The 8,713-nt window shown below is 41.8% G+C and overlaps 1 long non-coding RNA gene across 1 annotated transcript in view; it reads left to right on the forward strand.

Moving 5' to 3' along the window:
- The window catches only part of LOC109304833, a 61,010-nt gene extending 52,867 nt beyond the window's left edge, over positions 1-8,143 (forward strand). Inside the window, exon 3 of the long non-coding RNA XR_002099478.1 lies at positions 7,903-8,143. This is a non-coding gene — a long non-coding RNA (uncharacterized LOC109304833). The remainder of the gene's footprint in view (positions 1-7,902) is intronic.
- Positions 8,144-8,713: the final 570 nt, after the last annotated feature.

Below are 8,713 nucleotides of genomic sequence, written 5' to 3' on the forward strand. Positions count from 1 at the left end.
AAAAAAAACACCTTTTAAAGAAAACTAGCTTCTGTGGGAGCAGCTGATATCAAAGGAGGAACCCTTGGATACCCATCCCCTGATATCTGCCTCTTCAGTCAGCCTATTCTCATGGTTTAATACATTTCCAATCACTTCATCCTCCAGATGTTTGCTCTTTGAAAGATGCTGTGACTGCCTCTTTGCTGGTTCTGTGGTGCTGCTTCAGCATCATCCATGAAAGTATATTTGTAAGTGCTTTTAGTTTGAAATAACCCAAATTATAGTCCTTCTACCATATTTCTTGGCACACTTTAATAGCTCATACTGCCAGCCTGCATTTGCTGGCTGAGCAAACTGGTTTCCCATCCTTTTACAGAGCCCTGATTATAGCTGCTTAGATTTCTGTTCTTACTGTTTTTCACTTTTTAAATACCTGTCAATTACTACTATCTTTCTCCTGGGCTAGGGACAGAAATCACACATAAACTGGTATGTGATTGGAAATTGGTTCAAATCTGTAACAACAGAAGTTCAGTGCACATAAACTGCTTTCAAAATGGACAAAACTGGTTTAAGATAAACTTGGATGGATATAGTATCAGACTTCACTGATTCAGGTTAAATTAGTTTATTGAATTTCTGTCCCTGATCCCCTTCAAATTCAAGCTGTCTGCTTTAGCAGAGCAGGGAGGCATGCTCTAGTGTCCCGCAGCTTTTGGCCTGAGCCACTGCAGACATGTGACTGCATTTCTGGAATCAAAAGTGAAGGTCTGTTCACTTGCTTATTGGCTTGATCTCCACAGTTTAGGCCAACTTCCAAAGATTGAATCAATTCATCTTCGGGTTTTTTGACTGCCTGTACTTAGCCCTAGTGATTCTTTACCCTAGCTGTAGTACTGAGTTATTGTATCTTTCCCTTAGTTCATTGTTGCTTTTTTTATAAACTCTTTCCAGTTGGTCAAAATCTTTCTGGTGTTGACATGCTTTTATGGTAATTGCACTCCGTGTTCTAGAGGGAATCTCAGCAGTGAGCTTGAGAGGGAAGGGCCCTCTACTTGGTGGTGTTCGATACAATGCCTCCTATCTCTCTGTAGTTCAAATCAGACTGGCACTTTCTTACTGCCATATCATGTTTTAAATTCGTGATTTGCTGTCCGCTCTCATCCCTGTGGTAGGTCTTTTTCAGCGTTACCCACTTCCAAGTGTTTCATTTCCACTGAATGATCAGTCATACTTGATAATTTCTCTCTGAATATTTTTCCTTGCATTTTTTCCATATTCGACACTGGGATTTTCAGTTTTTTATGCAGGGCTTCCAAAAGACTCATGACCCTAATCCCACTATTCTTTGGGTTACATCCCATGATTTCTTGGGGGAGTCCTCTGGGATCATGATATGGAAAGGGTAGGAATGGGAGTAGGGTAGGGATGGAGTGCCCACTGAGGTGGGGTTAAGTGTTCAGTTTGTCTTCATTCCCCATTTACTGCTTCAGGGAAGAGACTCTGAACTAATGTGAGGACCTGAGCTGTGAGAGTGGCCAAAGCCATGAGGTCAAGGTAGCCGGCAACTTCCCATTCTACAGGGGTGCTTCGTTAGAGCTGAGTACAGAGGGGAGGGAGGAGAAAGGAGCTGCTGTGAAACTGGAGCAGATGAAGAACATTCCTAGAAATACTTTTCAGCATCCTGGTTCTATCACTTGGGAATCTGTTTCTTCTGATTTGTCCCATATTTCAGTGTTACTGTAGAATGCCGCTTGACAAGCATCACATGGCTTTTGTTTATTTAGAGAGGAGACGAAGAGGGAGAGGGAGATAAACTGAAAATCAAGATTATTCTGAAAGGGAGTGGGGAGAGAATTTTTTTTTACGTAGTTTTCCCCTGGGCTATTCCGGTGGCCACAAACTGTTGCAAAGCGCTCCACCTACTCCTGGCCAGAGGCTTCCGGCGGGCTGTTTGTGCGGTGGTAAAACTTGCTGAGTTATTCCACGTGGACCGGATATCTGTGCTCCATAGACAGTGTGTCATTTTTATATACTATGTGTAATACAAGAAAGGAGCTAGTTTCATGCTAGTCCACAGCTGACATATAAAACCAGCCTGTTAAACATTTGCTATTTACCGAGCATTCAAATTTCTGTTCTAGATGGGATATTCTTGATGACTTATTTTTTAAAGGATGGAAATAGTTTGCTTCCTGGGCCAAATCCAACATGTTGGATATGTAAAGAAGCCATGTGGTTTATCTATGTTGGTCTCCAATGCTGTCACATTAGAAGCGTAGGGGATTTGAGGCTCCTTTGAGAGCCCACATGGCAGGAACCAGAAGTCTCACCCTATTCTCCTGCTGCCAGTTTTCTCTTTTTCCCTTTCCCAGCTCTGTTTTGAATTGGTCAAGCTGAATTAAATGTAGTGTTTGAAAGGCTGTGAGAGCCTTCATTTTTCAATTAAGCACCATGGAGTGATCAAATGAGGACTTCTCTTTAATTAAAAAAATATGTAAAGAGCAATGTGTACACATCAGTTACTATTGGTCATCATGAGGGCATATTTATAGCACACATGAGCTGTCATTCAGATCTGTTTTTTGGAACTGGCATCATGCAGCCTTCTTATACCTCCAGCCATGCGTCTGCTCCCATGTTCCTGGTAGCAGGATCACTCTCAACTGTAAGATATCCCCCTTGGCTTTTCAGTGCAGCACCCTCTTGGGAAGAGATGGGCCGGAATCCCCTAACCAGAAAGTGTTTATGTATGTCTTTCCATTAAAAAATAAATCCATTTTTTAGAAGTGTTTCAAACAGAACAGAGAACTTATCACTACTGTTTAACACAAAAATTCTCTTAGGAAAATCATTATTACAGAAGCAAGTGGGCAATTTGCTGATAAGATGATAAGGTGCCTTTGATAATCCCTATCTTGTTGCATTACACACCAAGAGGTTTTAGAATACATAGTAGGCCCCGGGCAGACATTACATTTATTTTATGACCAATGTGTTAATCATTCAGTAAACTGTAACATGCTGCATGTTCAACAAATGTATTGTGCCAAAATATGGCAATGCTTCCATGGACTCCCTTTGACCTGACAGTTTCAAAAGCTTTGCCCTGCAGCTCATATGGACATGGATGAAATTCTGCCAGAACATGGGGAGCCCTGCTTTTGGGATTGGGCAGGGGGCAGCTTCTGGCTTGGGGCACGGCCACCTCCTGGCTGATTCTGAGGATCGGGCAGAAGGCAGCCCCATGTGCCAGTACAGGACTTGGGGTTGCTCCTTATCTGACCTTGGGAATTAAATACTGGGCAGCTATATACTAGATTTTTGGGATTGGGCGTAAAATCCTTTAGATCCCAATCATGGAGTTATGTCTGCCATTGACCCTAGCTTTATAATTAACCTCTTGGTTACTCTTTCCCTACCTCCCTAGAAATGCACTAACCAAGACGTATAATATCAATTGATTTATGAAAAACATCCCCTTTTAGCTTTGTTCTCCATACTCTGCATATAGTAAGACTTGTATATTCCTGGATTATTCTGAATATACAAATACCCCCCCCCCCCAAAAGATGCTGCTGCGTGGCAGAATAAAACAAGCAGGAGCAATTTTATCAGGTATCTACATGGAATCATCGAAAAGTAGGGCAGGGACCTCAGAGGATCATCTATTAATTTAGTTCATGTATACTTCCAATCAGCCATCTCTAAGGCAAAGATTATAAATCTTGGCAATATAAGATGGGAGGATGGAAAGGTTGAACCCCACATATAATTTCTTATGTAGTGGAATTTATTGTCCAATGTTAACTTTGAAGTGGTTATGGTGTCACGCTTTTAGATGGGGGGGGGAGGGGGGAAAACATGTTTCCATGGTTGTTTTCAAGTCTAGCTGCTATATATATCATGGCTGCAAACCCTGCCACCATATCAAGGTAAATACTTAGACAGGTTTTGCAGCCCATACTGGACTCCAGGCTATGGTGAATAAATTTAAAGCTAGCTCAAGTATGTCTATATCCCAGTTCAGTCACAACAGTGACTGCAATGTAGCTGTATCTAAAGGTGTGTGTGTGTGTATACACACACATATATCCATAGGTGAGTGTGTATGTCTGATTTGACTATTATTGCCAATAAAAGTCTTCTGAGATTTGATCTTCTAAACAGGAATTATTCTAGTGATATTTCTTAGTAGATCTCAGATTTCATTGGTTTTAGACAGAAATATAGAGAAAGAAATGTGAACACATACCATGTAGGTAGCAATCTAATATAACCCATATCTATAGGTGAGTGTATGTATACATATATGTGCTCACACGCATACATCTATATCTATATCTATGTGTGTGTGTGTGTGTACATACCCATATCCATAGGATCCATACCCTATGGATATGCGTGAGTATGTATAGATACACACACTCACCTATGGATATGGGTTATATTAGATTGCTACCTACATGGTATGTGTTCACATTTCTTTCTCTGAATTTCTCTCTAAACCAATGAGATCTGAGACCTACTAAGAAATATCACTAGAACAATTCCCATTTTACTAGATAAAATCTCAGAAGATTTTATTGGCAGCAATATTCAAATCAGATATAAAACCAATAAAAGTAAATGCAAGACTCTTGAGCAGGAGTGCTACACTCAATTTATTAGGCACTGATGGCTTGAGAATCTCTTTATAAGAATAAAGACTTTTGTTGAAAATGCTAAAATACGATCAGGCAAAAATAGATCATGTTATTCTTAACAGTGAATAGATAAAACTTAGATTTCAGGTAGGTAGTTTAAATCAGAAAACATAATACCTTCCTCTAAGTGGCACACAAGGATTTAGGCCCCATGGTGGTGCCTGGCTCCTCTACTGGAATCCATAACCCTGGGTGAGATGTCTGGTTACCCTATATAGTACATGGGCAGAGTCAGGTCCCTTAGAAAGGGATTCATAACAGCAGCATGTTGAATAAAGAGCTGCTTAATTGAGCCAAGGAGAAATGCAGAGGGCTGGGACATGTCTTCCATCTAACTCCTCTCCCTGGCTTAGACACCCACCTCAGTTCAGCAGGGAGGTATCTCCTTTCACTTGGGATTCAGATTTTCACATGCTTAATGTTCAGAATCTTCTTTTTAATACTCTCAAGAAAACCTGTGTGCTTTCCAATTCAAAATCACGTAAGTCTCTGCTCAGCAGAAATGTAAATGTTTTGGTAAAGAGGGTTCTTAACAAGTTTGATTCATTTAATCAGCTTGATTAATGGCAGGGTCTTTAATCAGGCAGGACTTAGAGTAAATTGATGTTTTATGTAATTTTATAAAGAACAATGGGACAGACAAGATCCTGTCACCTCAGCTGAATGGTGGGTGTCCTCCATTGTGCAGAAGTCATATTTCTTACTGAGGTTGGTGCCTCCCTGTGCCACAGTGTACACATTTTGGATCCCAGTTGTCCATTTGGTACTGAGCAAACAGTTTAGGCATGGCAGAGCGTTTAGGCGCCATTAAGAGGAGCCAGGGTCTTAGCTCAAGGCTTTGCGATGAGCGTGACATTTATCCCTTGTATTCCCATCTCCCAGATTATTAGCTTGATCTCTTCTCTTTAGACTTCCTCTGAAAGCCCTTTGGCATCAGAGTTTGTATTTCACTTGTGCTTACAGGAAAGAAAGAAGGTACTTCCTAGAGTATTAGGGCCATGTTACACCTTATGCTGAAAGCTGCACAAATGCTAATCGGCTTAGTGTTGATTGGCTTACTGCAACAGTCAGACCTTAAGGCAAAAAACTGCTCTGACTGCCCCTCACCTGCACAGCTGACTTGCTACTAGAGGGTTGGTGAGCAGGGCAGGACTAGGAGCTAGGGGCAGGACCAGCTCACGGCTCCTGCCAGGCACAGTGAGTGCCGCAGCCCTGGAGTGCCCAGCAGCCACAGTGCCTCCTACTACCGGCTCACTGTGCAGAGCAGTTTGTGTTCCCTATCCAAACAACCACTTTGAACAGTTGTGAGTGCCCGGTGGAGCAAGCTGGTCTGGGGTGCTCCTGCTCCTACCAGCTGTGCTACTGGTGGGCAGAGTGAGCCAGTTTGGGGCACCACCACTCAAACTGGCTCACTCTGCCTGGTGCAGGCAGAGCTTGTCCAAGTGGTAGCAGGGAGCACTGTGGCTGTTGGGCATTCTGGGGCTGTGATGCTTGCTCTACTCAACATGTCCAGGGGCCAAGGCACCATGCCCGGCTGTGCTGCACCCCGGCATCCCCCCTCGCCCTGACTCAGGAGGGAGCCACTGCATCCTGGGATGCTGGAGGACTTCAGTTTGGGTGGAATAGCTGTCTGGAGTGGTTACACCTTAATAGAACAGCAAAATTAGGCAGATTAGAGATGATCCTGCTGTGAAGTGGTGTATCTTCAAAATGAATAATGAGTGTTTTAAGAAGCTTACAGGTGTTAATGTGGAGCTAGTCCAGGAGTTAAGAGCTCCAAAAGCCTCATAAGATTACAATGTCACAAGGCCCTTACATTTCCTTCGTGATCAGCCGGAGTCTTCCCGCACTCTTCCATAGCCATTTGCTTCCTTCTCTGGATTTTCAAATGCTATTTCTATACGAGAGAGGAAAAGGATTGATTCCAAAGCATCAGCTTGGATCTGTGGCGTGGCTGGCCTTCTCTTTCCTGGCCGACACGTCATACTGATAGCTGACAGATGAACGCGCACAAACACCAGAGAAGTCTGTTTTCATACTATTTCCAACCCAGTGTCACAGATCTGAGATTTTAAAATGGGCTTTGGATGCAAAATTAAACATCTGGTTGCTTAACTGAATGCCACCTTCAAACCTTTGGAGAATTTATTGTCTATGCCCTTCCCCAATTTTTTTTGGGCAATGCAATCATTGCCTGCTCCTTTATGATGTTCTTCTGTGCCTTTCTTTCAAGATTTCTGAGGAAAGTAGTAGTAGAGAACAGAATTAAAGCAATCTCACTCTATCTTCTGAAGTGTACATCCACTCAGAAAGCCAGAGCACTTGTGCTTATTAACCTGCTTTGCCAGCAGGTTCAGTCATTGCTCAATGATCTTTGCTCTTATAGTGAGAATTTGGAGAACTCAGCCCTCTCTCCGCATGCTAATGCTCTGCAGTGCATCTTCATTTCAAATCCCAAACCAAAATGGATGGGTTTGATTATTTGGGGCATGCAGCCCTTTAGGATGCATGGGGTTTTAAGTCTACCCAATCCTAAAGCCAAACCCTCTGGTAAAATTGGTTTCACACATAATGAGCTGGTTTCATCCTTTCCCTCCATCTTCCTAGACAAGCTCTACTCATTGTCTGTAGGCCTCATCACCTCCTTTTGCCTAATCGGTCCTTTGTGGGAGGCAGCGTGCCTATTGTAGTCCTAAATTTCCCTTTCAGTTCTTGTTTTTAGGAAAAGCTTGCTGGCCCTTTTCCTGAACTTCAGGTCTTCAGGAATGCTGTCAGATAGGTCCATAAGCTTCTTTGGTCCAGAAAAAGGGTTACAGAGATACAGATGTCCTCCTACCTCGCTTGTTCAGCAGGATGCCATGTGTCCCACTGCTGCTTTATCACTGTGGGAGATGTCTATAGCAGGTACTCCTCAGAATATGCTCTGTGGAGCTGTGGCAGGTGGGTGGGAAGAGGGAAAGCTTGTGCAAAGTCCTCAAAACATGGTGCTTCTGCTTTATGTAGAGACTTGAAAACTACACCATGGTGCAATGAAATATAAACAACTGAGACCTGTGGCTTATTTGTGAAGCAGAAGGGAATGTGAACTGCTGCACAATCTGTGGTTTTTTCCCAACTGCTTTTTTCCTGAATTGCAGTGAATCATGTGGAAATGGTATATTAACCAAAACAACAACAACAATAACAGCAACTGTTTTCTTTTCACCTTCTGCAGGGTTTGGTAAAATCGTCTGCTGAACAAGACCCCACCTCAGCTTCTCTAACACAAGAACCAAAATTTGGGCCTTTTTTATTTTTTTGTACAGATTAAATACTCCAGTGTAGCATCCTGTCCATGTACTCGTTTTAACAGATGCCCGACTCATAAAGAAATTTACAGATAAAACCTAGGATGTTTGAAATAGCCAATCCTTTTCAACCATAGCTGTTTTTAATAAAGTTTATGCTTTTATATAGCTGAATTATTTTTGTCTAAATTTGTCTTTTTTTTTAAAGAACATTAAAAAAAAAAGAACAACACTTCAAATGTTCTTGGATTGGATACAGGATTGGATTGGATTGCAATTTCTGTGATACGAGGTGGAAAAATTTTCTCTTCACTATATTAATAAACTAAATATCAAAAAGTTCTCCTAGCTTAAATAGTTTTGCAGAGCATGAATTTATTCAAGTTTTTCTTTTGCACCACGAGAAGACTTAGGAGTAAGATAGATGTGTAACAATAAATTAAATATAATTTTAAAAACAAAAATAACAGTGACAGAAACTCATTTCTTTTTTTGCAATCTTTCACTTAAACCATTCACTTTTGGAAGGCTTAGTATTATGCCTTTCTGAATTGCCATAACTCTGGAAGACAGTGAACTTCTTAATTTCATAAGTAGTACCATGGCCTACTGCAGACTGACAGTCTAAGAGCTTTTTTCTTAGCCCACTGAGTACAGTACAGATGTATTCTGTAGCCATTGTTCTGTGTATCTGGGATTGGCGAGGAAGTGAAACCACATCTTTCTGCGATCTCAAAA

This window comes from Gavialis gangeticus, unplaced genomic scaffold (assembly GCF_001723915.1).
Source record: "Gavialis gangeticus isolate Ggan-Ray unplaced genomic scaffold, GavGan_comp1, whole genome shotgun sequence".
Lineage (NCBI taxonomy): Eukaryota > Metazoa > Chordata > Crocodylia > Gavialidae > Gavialis > Gavialis gangeticus.